Genomic DNA, 15975 nt, shown 5'->3' on the forward strand with positions numbered 1-15975 from the left:
AGTCTCCAGTCTGCAGTGGGGATTCCCCAGTCCAGCAGAGAGCAGCTTCACTCCTGAATCCTTCAGGTCATTGTTACTCAGGTCCAGCTCTCTCAGGTGTGAGGGGTTTGACTCCAGAGCTGAGACCAGAGAAGCACAGCCTTCCTCTGTGACTCCACAGCCTGACAGCCTGCAAAGAGTCAAATCATATTAAAATCACACTGCTATGCTTTGGTGGTGAAAATAGAAGCAGTATATTTTTATTAACATATTCAGATACATCAGTCTCCTGAAACCTGCCATATATATTCATAAATTAATGTATCATTATTAGAAATGACAAATTATCAAAGTTTTGCCTGCAGATAGAAACATGTATAATACAAATATTTGAGTAGACTGACCAGACCAGTTTAAAAGCAGTATCAGTCAAAAGACAGACAGTGAGGTATCAGATTTAGATTGTATTGAGTATACAGTCCACACCATATCTATTTTGACAGTGAAGATAACATTTTAAATGTGGCTCTAAACTCCAACATTTTGGATTTCAGATCAAATGTTTCATATGAGGTGACAGTATATAATGTCACCTTTTATTTGAGGATATTTTAATTCATATCTGTTTCACCATTTAGACAAATAAAAGCACTTTATGTATCTAGTCCCCCCATTTGAAGAAGTCATAAGTATTCTGACCAAATCACTCATAGTGTATTAAAATAGTCAAACGTTTAGTATTTGGTCCCATATTCCTTTAATGCAACAACTACATCAAGCTTGTGACTCAAAGTCGTGTGTTGCATTTGCAGTTTGTTTTGGTTGTGTTTTGGGTTATGTTTTGCACAATATTAAAATGGTGGATGTTTTCTGTCTAAGTGAGAAGATACATGCTGGAGCATAGCACCAAATTTAAAACTTTAAGCTTCACTGTCCAAACACATATGGTGTGGACTATGTGTGCCTGGTAAACACATGTGGATCTGGTGAACAGTTATCACTTGTTGACCAACTACAGGAATACTGACCTCAGAGTCTCCAGTTTACAGTGTGGATTCCCCAGTCCAGCAGAGAGCAGCTTCACTCCTGAATCCTTCAGGTCATTGTTACTCAGGTCCAGCTCTCTCAGGTGTGAGGGGTTTGACTCCAGAGCTGAGACCAGAGAAGCACAGCCTTCCTCTGTGACCAGACAGCCTGACAGCCTGCAAAGAGTCAAATCATATTAAAACCACACTGATATTCTTTGGTGGTGAAAATAGTGGCAGTATATTTCTTCAACATATTCAGATATATCAGTGTCCTGAAACCTTCCATATCTATTCAGAAATTAATGTATCATATTATAAATTACAAATTATCAAAGTTTTGCCTGCAGATAGAAACATGTATAGTACAAATATTTGAGTAGACTGACCAGACCAGTTTAAAAGCAGTATCAGTCAAAAGACAGACAGTGAGTTATCAGATTTAGATTGTATTGAGTATACAGTCCACACCATATCTATTTTGACAGTGAAGATAACATTTTAAATGTGGCTCTATACTCCAACATTTTGGATTTGAGATCAAATGTTTCATTTGAGGTGACAGTATAAAATGTCACCTTTTATTTGAGGATATTTTCATACATATCTGTTTCACGTTTAAAAATGAAAGCACTTTATGTATCTAGTCCCCCTATTTGAAGAAGTCCTAAGTATTTTGACCAATTCACTCATAGTGTATTAAAGTAGTCAAAAGATTAGTGTTTGGTTGTAAACTAGTTGGTTGCATTTGCAGTTTGTTTTGGTTGTGTTTTGCCCAATAATAAAATGGTGGATGATGACTGGATAATTTTCTGTCTAAGTGAGTAGATAACATGTTTCTAAACACTAAATTAATCCTGATGATAACATGATTAATACAAATCATGAATGAATCATCAATAATAATGAGAGAGAAAGTTACAGAGTCTACAACAGAACATGCTAACCTCTCACCATTACCAATAACAGAGGCTACAACAAAACATGCTAACCTCTCACCATTACCAATAACAGAGACTACAACAAAACATGCTAACCTCTCACCATTACCAATAACAGAGACTACAACAAAACATGCTAACCTCTCACCATTACCAATAACAGAGACTACAACAAAACATGCTAACCTCTCACCATTACCAATAACAGAGGATACAACAGAACATGCTAACCTCTCACCATTACCAATAACAGAGACTACAACAAAACATGCTAACCTCTCACCATTACCAATAACAGAGGCTACAACAAAACATGCTAACCTCTCACCATTACCAATAACAGAGGCTACAACAAAACATGCTAACCTCTCACCATTACCAATAACAGAGGATACAACAAAACATGCTAACCTCTCACCATTACCAATAACAGAGGATACAACAGAACATGCTAACCTCTCACCATTACCAATAACAGAGGCTACAACAAAACATGCTAACCTCTCACCATTACCAATAACAGAGGATACAACAGAACATGCTAACCTCTCACCATTACCAATAACAGAGACTACAACAAAACATGCTAACCTCTCACCATTACCAATAACAGAGACTACAACAAAACATGCTAACCTCTCACCATTACCAATAACAGAGGCTACAACAAAACATGCTCACCTCTCACCGTTACCAATAACAGAGGATACAACAAAACATGCTAACCTCTCACCATTACCAATAACAGAGACTACAACAAAACATGCTAACCTCTCACCATTACCAATAACAGAGGGGGTTTGATCTTTGTTAGTAGAATCACAAGCTTGATGTAATCACTGCAGGTGTCAGGAATCCCGCTTCCTGAGTCTGTTTCTGCCTGAGCTGACTGTTTTCTGTTTGGAGTCTAAGGGTGCGTTCAGAAACCTATCTGGTTGCTAGGCAATGAAGTTAGGTGGGAGATCTAGTGATATTATTACCCTGTCTGGTTGCCAGGCGACGAAGTTAGGCGGGAGATCTAGTGATTACCCTACACCTGCATCTCATCAACCTTCTGCACACCTGGTCCTGATCATCACCTCTTCATAAGCCCTGAGCTGACATCCATTCCCTGCTGGATCGTTAGCAACGAACAGCCTCATGTTTCCTGAGCTAGCCTTGTTGTTTTGTTCTTGTTACTGGTTACTCCCCCCCCCCCGTTTACTCTGTCTACAGTCATCCTCCCGGAACATTCAACTCCCTTACCTGGCCGTCGGTGGATACAGTGACGTCATTGAATCCACCCATCTACTCTCATCAACTCACCTCCGCTGCCGCTCCGTCTCCTGGATCACTCAAATTACACATCAAGACTACCAATAAATACTCACCTTCATTTTACTCACCTGGTCTGCTTCTGCGTTCTGTCTTAGAGAAACGTGACAGCAGGCATGGAATATGGGACAACATGCTAAACTTATGACTACTTTAATACACTATAAGTAATATGTCCGAATAATTACGACTTTTTCAAATGGGAGAACTACATGCATAAAGTACTTTCATATCTGATAATACTGACCTCAGAGTCTCCAGTTTACAGTGGGGATTCCCTAGTCCAGCAGAGAGCAGCTTCACGCCTGAATCCTTCAGGTCATTGTTACTCAGGTCCAGCTCTCTCAGGTGTGAGGGGTTTGAACTGAAAACTGAGGCCAGAGAATCACAGGCTTCCTCTGTGACTAGACAGCCTGACAGCCTGCAAAGAGTCAAATCATATTAAAATCACACTGCTATTCTTTGGTGGTGAAAATAGTAGCAGTATATTTTTTCAACATATTTAGATATATCAGTGTCCTGAAACCTTCCATATCTATTCGTAAATTAAAGTATCATATTATAAATTACAAATTATCAAAGTTTTGCCTGCAGATAGAAACATGTATAGTACAAATATTTGAGTAGACTGACCAGACCAGTTTAAAAGCAGTATCAGTCAAAAGACAGACAGTGAGGTATCAGATTTAGATTGTATTGAGTATACAGTCCACACCATATCTATTTCGACAGTGAAGATAACATTTTAAATGTGGCTCTAAACTCCAACATTTTGGATTTCAGATCAAATGTTTCATATGAGGTGACAGTATATAATGTCACCTTTTATTTGAGGATATTTTCATACATATCTGTTTCACCATTTAGAAAAATGAAAGCACTTCATGTATCTAGTCCCCCTATTTAAAAAAGTCATATGTTTTCTGACCAATTCACTCATAGTGTATTAAATTAGTCAAAAGTTTATTATTTGGTCCCATATTCTTTGACTGCAATGACTACATCAAGCCTGTGACTACCATGATTGAGAAAGATCATGAATAATAATGAGTGAGAGAGTTACAGAGGCTACAACAAAACATGCTAACCTCTCACCATTACCAATAACAGAGACTACAACAAAACATGCTAACCTCTCACCATTACCAATTACAGAGGCTACAACAAAACATGCTAACCTCTCACCATTACCAATAACAGAGGCTACAACAGAACATGCTAACCTCTCACCATTACCAATAACAGAGGCTACAACAAAACATGCTAACCTCTCACCATCACCAATAACAGAGACTACAACAAAACATGCTAACCTCTCACCATTACCAATAACAGAGGCTACAACAAAACATGCTAACCTCTCACCATTACCAATAACAGAGGATACAACAAAACATGCTAACCTCTCACCATTACCAATAACAGAGGCTACAACAAAACATGCTAACCTCTCACCATTACCAATAACAGAGGCTACAACAACACATGCTAACCTCTCACCATTACCAATAAGAGAGGCTACAACAAAACATGCTAACCTCTCACCATTACCAATAACAGAGACTACAACAAAACATGCTAACCTCTCACCATTAACAATAACAGAGGCTACAACAAAACATGCTAACCTCTCACCATTACCAATAACAGAGACTACAACAAAACATGCTAACCTCTCACCATTACCAATAACAGAGGGGGTTTGATCTTTGTTAGTAGAATCACAAGCTTGATGTAATCACTGCAGGTGTCAGGAATCCCGCTTCCTGAGTCTGTTTCTGCCTGAGCTGACTGTTTTCTGTTTGGAGTCTAAGGGTGCGTTCAGAAACCTATCTGGTTGCCAGGCGACGAAGTTAGGCGGGAGATCTAGTGATTACCCTACACCTGCATCTCATCAACCTTCTGCACACCTGGTCCTGATCATCACCTCTTCATAAGCCCTGAGCTGACATCCATTCCCTGCTGGATCGTTAGCAACGAACAGCCTCATGTTTCCTGAGCTAGTCTTGTTGTTTTGTTCTTGTTACTGGTTGCTCACTCCCCGTTTACTCTGTCTACAGTCATCCTCCCGGAACATTCAACTCCCTTGCCTGGCCGTCGGTGGATACAGTGACTTCATTGAATCCACCCATCTACTCTCATCAACTCACCTCCGCTGCCGCTCCGTCTCCTGGATCACTCAAATTACACATCAAGACTACCAATAAATACTCACCTTCATTTTACTCACCTGGTCTGCTTCTGGGTTCTGTCTTAGAGAAACGTGACAGCAGGCATGGAATATGGGACAACATGCTAAACTTATGACTACTTTAATACACTATAAGTAATATGTCCGAATAATTACGACTTTTTCAAATGGGAGAACTACATGCATAAAGTACTTTCATATCTGATAATACTGACCTCAGAGTCTCCAGTTTACAGTGGGGATCCCCCAGTCCAGCAGAGAGCAGCTTCACTCCTGAATCCTTCAGGTCATTGTTACTTAGGTCCAGCTCTCTCAGGTGTGAGGGGTTTGAACTGAGAACTGAGGCCAACACTTTACAGGATGTGTCTGTGAGTTTACAGCCAGTGAGTCTGCAAACACAGAAGAAATACAATGACAGACAGGTTGTATTAAAATGATACGCTTAGCTTTCTCTGTTTACGCTGTTACCCATTTACAAATAATGTGTTGGGTTTGACCTCAGAGCTGAGACCAGAGAAGCACAGCCTTCCTCTGTGACTCCACAGCCTGACAAAGAGATCATGACTTCAAACACATTGTTAATTTAGTGTAGAAGGACAATGGCAGATGCATTTGGTTAATTCTCCCAAACAACATATAGATTCTTCTTCTGTCTCCTAGAGTTGTATGGTCATATTGTTATACTAATGTGAAAATCAATGCATTTATTCAATGTTTTCAATATAATATTAAACACATATTATAATGCATATTTTTCTTTAACCTGAATATTTCTTCCTGATGATTAGTTTTTATATGTCATTTTATGTACTCACAGAAATGCACTGGAGGCTTTGAACACTGGCAGCAGCCTCAGAAGACCTTCCTCTGATCTGGAGTATTTCTTCAGGTCAAACACATCCAGCTCCTTTTCTGAAGTCAGCAACACAAAGACCAGAGCTGACCACTGTGCAGGTGACAGGTTGGGTTTTGAGAGACTTCCTGAGCTCAGGAAGCTTTGGATCTCCTCCACTAGAGAATGGTCATTCAGTTCATTCAGACAGTGGAACAGATTGATGCACCTCTCTGGAGAGGGATTCTCCCTGATCTTCTCCTTGATGTAGTTCACTGTGTCTTCATGGGTCTTTGAGCTACTTCTTGTCTTTGTCAGTAGACCTCGTAAGTGCTTCTGATTGGACTTCAGTGAGAGGCCCAGAAGGAAGCGGAGGAAAAGGTCCAGGTTTCCCATCTCACTTTGTAAGGCTTTATCCACAGCACTCTTGTAGAAAGAAACTTCAGGCTTTCTGAACAGCGCAGAAAGGTTCCTGGACGTTGATTGCGGTTCGGCCATTAGATTCTCATTGTTGTTGATGAATGAGAGGAACACATATACAGCAGCCAGAAACTCCTGAATGCTCAGATGAACGAAGCAGTACACCTTGTCTTGGTACAGAACACATTCCTCTTTAAAGATCTGTGTGCACAATCCTGAGTACACCGAGGCTTCATTGACATCAATGCCAGCCTCTTTCAGGTCTTCTTCATAGAAAATCAGATTGCCATTCACAAGCTGTTGAAAAGCCAGTTTTCCCAGTGACAGAATGCTCTCTTTATTCCAGTGTGGACCTGTCTCTTCTTCCCCAAGATACTTTTCATCCTTCTGTTTGGTATAAAACTCCACAAGGTGTGTGTACATCTCAGTCAGAGTCTTGGGCATCTCTTCTCTCTTATGTTTCAGCATGTGTTCGAGGACTGTTGCAGAAATCCAACAGAAGACTGGAATGTGGCACATGATGTGGAGGCTCCTTGATGTCTTTATGTGTGAGATGATTCTGCTGGCCAGGTCCTCATCACTGAATCTCTTTCTGAAGTACTCCTCCTTCTGTGGGTCATTGAACCCTCGTACCTCTGTCACCTGGTCAACACACCCTGAAGGGATCTTATTGGCTGCTGCAGGTCGGGTAGTTATCCAGAGGAGAGCAGAGGGAAGCAGATTTCCCTTGATGAGATTTGTCAGCAGAACATCCACTGAGGTTGACTCTGTGACGTCCCAACAGATCTTGTTCTTCTGGAAGTCTAGGGGCAGTCGGCACTCATCCAGACCATCAAAGATGAACACAACTTTGTACTTGTCGTAGTTGGAGATTCTTGATTGTTTGGTTTCCATTGAAAAGTGATTAAGAAGTTCAATCAAAGTGTGTTTGTCCCCTTTCATCAAATTCAGCTCCCGGAAAGGGAATGAAAATACAAATTGGACATCCTGATTTGCTTTTCCTTCAGCCCAGTCCAGAATGAACTTCTGCACAGAGACTGTTTTTCCAATGCCAGCGACTCCCTTTGTCAGCACAGTTCTGATGAGTTTGTCTTGTCCAGTTAGGGGTTTGAAGATGTCGTTACATTTGACTGCAGTCTCTTGTCTTGCTTGTTTCCTGGTTGTTGTCTCAATCTGTCTCAGCTCATGTTCATTATTGACCTCTCCTGTTCCACCCTCTGTGATGTAGAGCTCTGTGTAGATCTGATTGAGAAGTGTTGGGTTTCCTTGTTTAGCGATCCCCTCAAATACACATTGAACCTTCTTCTCTAGATTAGATTTGAGTTCACGTTGGCAAATCACAGCAAGCTCATCTGAATGAAGAAATAGCACAGAGGATATTAATATTATGTCTGTTTTAATGCCTACAGTATTGTAGGACTGTTATAACATTTTAAATCATAATCATTTATTCTCTTAACTGTCTATATAAATGTGTAAATGTTTTCATAATCCATTACAGACTGGTGTGACTGATTATATTATTATTGGTATTATTGATGGTATTAATAATGTTGTCTCTCTCTCTCTCTCTAAATTAATCAACACAACACATCCCTGCTGCTACTTGATGAGGTCACTAGGTGTTGTGTTAAGGCTGCTACAATATCATTGAGTTACACAGCTACTTTAGCTGTACTTTAGCCACAGCTTTTAAATGTTATAAAACAGCATTCATCATGAGGCAGACAGATCTTACATTTCTCCAGTGTGTCAGCAAGCTCCTTCTGGTTCATTTTCCTCAGGATGTGCAGTGTGATCTTCAGAGCCCCCTCTCTGGCACTGCTCTCCTGCTTCTCATCTTCAGCATCCACCACTTCCTTATCCTGCTTCTGACTCTCAAAGCCTTCTGGGAGTTCTGGACTAAGAATCCTCTTGAACATCTTCAGCTCGTTCTTCACAAATGTCGTCATTTTCTCTTCAAGCAACTGAAATAAATCAAGTAAATAAGTTAAGCAAGAGAAGAAATGCTTTCTCATTAACACATTAATGAATAATTGACAGATCAACTTTACTTGAAGTAAACTAAAACAAATGTTAATAACAGGATCACATACACTGAATATAGAGTCCAGGTCTGTTTGATGCCTCTGGGAAGACTGACCACTGAGAATCTCTGACTCTGATCTCTCCTGTTGGTTTCTGTGGACAAAACATGAGATTACAGTACACACACACACACACACACACACACACACACACACACACACACACACACACACACACTGTTTTAGGACTATGAAAATGGACTAAAGTATTAGCCTATGGATTATGAAAACAACCAAAAGAAATGTGAAAATGGGAGAGGAGAAATGACTAGAGACAGTGTTGTTTAACTCACTGGCCATGACCCATGAGTTCTTCTTACCTTTGTTCAGTAGAAAAGTCTCCCTCTCTAAACACTATAGGTAGCTTCATAGACCGGTCACTCTTCATGGACACACAGCTGGGAACAGGGGAGGCTGGTCTCTCCTTGATTGGTCTTCAACACAACAGAGACAAACATTACATCTCTCATCTACTCTGATCTCAGATGGGGAAACAAGTGTTTCATTCCAAAATGCTATATATCCATTTTCAGAAATGTTGGGAAATGTAATTTTATTGTTTAAAGAAATTATTAAACCACTGCAAGGCTTTATAAAGGCTTCTAACGTTTGTAATTTCCACTTCAAAATGTCAGACTTGATTTGATGAAAAAAATGGATCAACCACTACAAAAAATGTCCCTTAATTTACAATCCACACGAACAAACACATTTGCTGCTGTTTTCCTGCTGTGAGAAACTGGGTCAAATTAAGAGATGGCATCTGTAAGTGCATTCATCTAAAGATATCTAGGTGAGACAACCACATATCACAGTCAAATATACAGGATACCAACATTCCATTCCTGTTAAACAATGGATATACAGCATTTAGCAACAAAACACATTTTCACACACACATCTAAAATCTTGAACAGTTATATAGAATGTACCCATAAGAAATCCCTTCTGATTAACAAACGTTTTAGAATATAAATTCTTAAACAAAATAGTCAGCTCACCTCTTAGCTTTGGTATCATGTCCCCCAGAGACACTCATTTTAGAGGCAGGACCCCCCTCCTCTCTCTCCCCAGAGACACTCATTTTAGAGGCAGGACCCCCCTCCTTTCTCTCCCCAGGGAGACTCATTTTAGAGGCAGGACCCCCCTCCTCTCTCTCCCCAGAGACACTCATTTTAGAGGCAGGGCCCCCCTCCTCTCTCTCCCCAGAGAGACTCATTTTAGAGGCAGGGCCCCCCTCCTCTCTCTCCCCAGAGAGACTCATTTTAGAGGCAGGGCCCCCCTCCTCTCTCTCCCCAGAGAGACTCATTTTAGAGACAGGACCCCTAAACAGAGATCCAGCATGTTGGTTGTGGTTAACACAGTGACAACTAAACAGAGATCCAACATGTTGGTTGTGATTAACACAGTGACAACTAAACAGAGATCCAACATGTTGGTTGTGATTAACACAGTGACAACTAAACAGAGATCCAGCATGTTGGTTGTGATTAACACAGTAACAACTAATTATTGAATGTAAATTGTTCTCATTTATTCATTATCTCTTAGAAATAAAACATTTCCTAACAGACACATCCAAACAGTCAGGTGATTTAATGCATCACATGAACATGTAATCATGACTGATATTTGCCACCTCATCTCCATGTTTAGTGTCAATAATAATAATAATAATAATAATAATAATAATAATAACAATAATAATAATAATACTAATAATAGTAATAATAATAATAACAATAATAATAATAATAATAATAATAATAATAATAACAATAATAATAATAATAATAATAATAATAATAATAATACTAATAATAATAATAATAATAACAATAATATAATGTGTCACTCTTCGTTAAGGCAGGGGTTCCCAGATGTGCTTGGTGACCCACCAACGGAGGTGTTTTTGAGTTGGGTTGAACGGTGAAAACCAAACCATCTGACATGGATAATCCTGTGTTCTGATGCTCTAACATTATAACAACATCAGTGGGGGCCTAATTGTCTAGCTTTTATTTAGCTGATTGAAAATTATCAAAGATTATATGCTATAATTGAAAAAGTCCATTATCTTTTCTACATACTTTCTATTTGGTTTTAGTTGTTTAATAAGTTAATACTGAAAACATTTTGTTTTTGGCAATGTCATCCCTCGACCCACCTGTACCCCTGCCGTGATCCACAAGTGGTCCTGACAGAGTTCACATAGGCTACCAGTAGCAGGACTCATCACCTTCAAGTCAGTTTCATTCTAAATAACTGAGCATGTAGCAATATTATCTAAACATTTCCTACAGAGACCATCAGGTCATCATCAATATAAAGGATATTATCTAAACATTACCTACAGAGACCATCAGGTCATCATCAATATAAAGGATATTATCTAAACATTTCCTACAGAGACCATCAGGTCATCATCAATATAAAGGATATTATCTAAACATTTCCTACAGAGACCATCAGGTCATCATCAATATAAAGGATATTATCTAAACATTTCCTACAGAGACCATCAGGTCATCATCAATATAAAGGATATTATCTAAACATTACCTACAGAGACCATCAGGTCATCATCAATATAAAGGATATTATCTAAACATTTCCTACAGAGACCATCAGGTCATCATCAATATAAAGGATATTATCTAAACATTACCTACAGAGACCATCAGGTCATCATCAATATAAAGGATCATATCTCAAGCCTGCTCTCTCTATTGAATGTTTGACGACTTAACTTCATAATAATTAGCCTAGACTTACCAGAGTCTGTCTGTCTTTCCTTCAAATCAACACATTTATCCGACTTCTAATTGTACAGAGAAATATGTGCCACAGTTTCTACAGCCATTTTGTAACTGCGTGGGCTACAAACTTATTTATAATTTCACGTGAGGAAATCACATATTTTCTGACGCTCTTGCAGAGGAAGTAGTCTATATTACAAACTTCAAAATCCTTTTTATATTAATCTCAAATACACTACAAGTTTTAAATTCCCTACATTGCAGGAAAGTTCTCATGCAAAAGGTTATACAGTTCAGATCCTGTACAGAGTTTGTCTTTGGTTTCGGGAAGGCTGAAAGATAACATTGAAATCCCCCCAAGTATTGAAAACAGGATGTTAACTTAGTCACAAGGTTGCGCTAACTACAGTAGTGTTGCAAAATCCTTTACACCCCACTCTTCCCCATCAGTCTTAAGAACAAAACATGTGGTTTAATGTAGATACATTTAGATACAACAGAAACAACATGTGGTATTCTCAACTTCTCTTTTAACAGAACAGAGACATTTCAGAGGAAAGGCTGGTGGGAAGTGTTATAGGAGGACGGGTTCATTTTTATGGCTGAAATGAAATAAATAAATGAATTCCATTTATTCCATTCCAGTCTTCACACTGAGCCTGTCCTCATATTGCTCCTCCACCAGCCTCCTCTGGTTTGTATGTGAAAGTATGCAGGTATTCATGTTGTTGTGGAGGCAAATTATATTTAAACAAAATACTTTTAAAAGGTATAATGCAGCCGTAAAAATAAAATAAAATCAGACAGTAGAATCAGACCTGCTCCCTGACTTTTAACACTAGAATCAGTCCTATATGATAATATCAGTTTTTACCTTTATTTAACTAGGCAAATCAGTTGAGAAAAAATTATTATTTTCAATGACGGCCTACGAACAGTGGGTTAACTGCCTTGTTCAGGGGCAGAACGACAGATTTTTACCTTCTCAGCTCAGGGATTCGATCCAGCAACCTTTCAAGTACTGGCTCAACACTCTAACCAGTTGGCTACCTGCCGCCTCTACACTCTAACCACTAGACTACCTGTCGCCTCTACACTCTAACCACTAGACTACCTGCCACCTCTACACTCTAACCACTAGGCTACCTGCCGCCCCTCCACTCTAACCACTAGGCTACCTGCCGTCCCTCCACTCTAACCACTAGGCTACCTGCCGCCTCCACACTCTAACCACTAGGCTACCTGCCGCCTCTCCACTCTAACCACTAGGCTACCTGCCGCCTCTACACTCTAACCACTAGGCTTCCTGCCGTCCCTCCACTCTAACCACTAGGCTACCTGCCGCCCCTCCACTCTAACCACTAGGCTACCTGCCGCCTCTCCACTCTAACCACTAGGCTACCTGCCGCCTCTACACTCTAACCACTAGGCTTCCTGCCGCCCCTCCACTCTAACCACTAGGCTACCTGCCGCCTCTACACTCTAACCACTAGGCTACCTGCCTCCCCTCCACTCTAACCACTAGGCTACCTGCCACCCCTCCACTCTAACCACTAGGCTACCTGCCGCCCCTCCACTCTAACCACTAGGCTACCTGCCGCCCCTCCACTCTAACCACTAGGCTACCTGCCACCCCTCCACTCTAACCACTAGGCTCCCTGCCCCCCCTCCACTCTAACCACTAGGCTACCTGCCTCCCCTCCACTCTAACCACTAGGCTACCTGCCCCCCCTCCACTCTAACCACTAGGCTACCTGCCGCCCCTCCACTCTAACCACTAGGCTCCCTGCCCCCCCTCCACTCTAACCAATAGGCTACCTGCCCCCCCTCCACTCTAACCACTAGGCTACCTGCCGCCTCTACACTCTAACCACTAGGCTACCTGCCGCCTCTACACTCTAACCACTAGGCTACCTGCCACCCCTCCACTCTAACCACTAGGCTACCTGCCGCCTCTACACTCTAACCACTAGGCTACCTGCCGCCTCTACACTCTAACCACTAGGCTACCTGCCGTCCCTCCACTCTAACCACTAGGTTACCTGTCGTCCCCAAATGAGGCCTAACTGAATGATAAGAAGGATGAAGGGGTTGATGTAATGTAGAAAGACAATAGTGTAATGATGAGTTTGTGTTATGCCTATTTATCAGCAGCAAATCATTTGACCACACCCCTTGTGGGTTAATAATATTCTCTTTTATGTTTTACTTTCCACAAATAAACTGTTGTGGGTCTGTTTTATTGACTGTAACTCGAACACTAATCACATGTATTGTAAGGAAATGAACACATGCTATGAGTTACAGTAGGCCTTTAGAGTGATGTAAAACATGTCCTGGACTCTGTCCAAGTTGATGAGCGGGAAACAAACAATAGCAGTCAACCTTCACAGCCGGCCCATCGACACTACTCCTAAACTATACCACAACTAATTTCACACATGATAAGAGTTATCCTGATCAGCTGGCCCATCGACACTACTCCTAAACTGTACCAAAACTAATTTCACACATGATAAGAGTTATCCTGATCAGCTGGCCCATCGACACTACTCCTAAACTATACCAAAACTAATTTCACACATGATAAGAGTTATCCTGATCAGCTGGCCCATCGACACTACTCCTAAACTATACCAAAACTAATTTCACACATGATAAGAGTTATCCTGATCAGCTGGCCCATCGACACTACTCCTAAACTGTACCAAAACTAATTTCACACATGATAAGAGTTATCCTGATCAGCTGGCCCATCGACACTACTCCTAAACTGTACCAAAACTAATTTCACACATGATAAGAGTTATCCTGATCAGCTGGCCCATCGACACTACTCCTAAACTGTACCAAAATTAATTTCACACATGATAAGAGTTATCCTGATCAGCTGGCCCATCGATACAACTCCTAAACTATACCAAAACTAATTTCACACATGATAAGAGTTATCCTGATCAGCTGGCCCATCGACACTACTCCTAAACTATACCAAAACTAATTTCACACATGATAAGAGTTATCCTGATCAGCTGGCCCATCGACACTACTCCTAAACTGTACCAAAACTAATTTCACACATGATAAGAGTTATCCTGATCAGCTGGCCCATCGACACTACTCCTAAACTGTACCAAAACTAATTTTACACATGATAAGAGTTATCCTGATCAGCTGGCCCATCGACACTACTCCTAAACTGTACCAAAACTAATTTTACACATGATAAGAGTTATCCTGATCAGCTGGCCCATCGACACTACTCCTAAACTGTACCAAAACTAATTTCACACATGATAAGAGTTATCCTGATCAGCCGGCCCATCGACACTACTCCTAAACTGTACCACAACTAATTTCACACATGATAAGAGTTATCCTGATCAGCCGGCCCATCGACACTACTCCTAAACTGTACCACAACTAATTTCACACATGATAAGAGTTATCCTGATCAGCCGGCCCATCGATACAACTCCTAAACTATACCAAAACTAATTTCACACATGATAAGAGTTATCCTGATCAGCTGGCCCATCGATACTACTCCTAAACTATACCAAAACTAATTTCACACATGATAAGAGTTATCCTGATCAGCTGGCCCATCGATACTACTCCTAAACTGTACCAAAACTAATTTCACACATGATAAGAGTTATCCTGATCAGCTGGCCCATCGATACTACTCCTAAACTATACCAAAACTAATTTCACACATGATAAGAGTTATCCTGATCAGCTGGCCCATCGATACTACTCCTAAACTATACCAAAACTAATTTCACACATGATAAGAGTTATCCTGATCAGCTGGCCCATCGACACTACTCCTAAACTATACCAAAACTAATTTCACACATGATAAGAGTTATCCTGATCAGCTGGCCCATCGATACTACTCCTAAACTATACCAAAACTAATTTCACACATGATAAGAGTTATCCTGATCAGCTGGCCCATCGACACTACTCCTAAACTGTACCAAAACTAATTTCACACATGATAAGAGTTATCCTGATCAGCTGGCCCATCGACACTACTCCTAAACTATACCAAAACTAATTTCACACATGATAAGAGTTATCCTGATCAGCTGGCCCATCGATACTACTCCTAAACTATACCAAAACTAATTTCACACATGATAAGTTATCCTGATCAGCTGGCCCATCGACACTACTCCTAAACTATACCAAAACTAATTTCACACATGATAAGAGTTATCCTGATCAGCTGGACCATCGACCCGCTGTGTTTTGGTCCCCCTTTTTCGATGTATGTGACAAAATGAGCATCTATTTACCAAATCCTCCTTCAGAGTCATGTGCAGGTAAAATACTTTTATTTCTATATAATACTGTATCTGAAAGAGCAGATTCTGCAGGTAAAACATTGTGATTTCTATATAATACTGTATCTGAAA

The sequence above is a fragment of the Salmo salar genome, unplaced genomic scaffold (assembly GCF_965601325.2).
Source record: "Salmo salar unplaced genomic scaffold, fSalSal1 ptg000838l, whole genome shotgun sequence".
In the NCBI taxonomy this organism is placed as follows: Eukaryota; Metazoa; Chordata; class Actinopteri; order Salmoniformes; family Salmonidae; genus Salmo; species Salmo salar.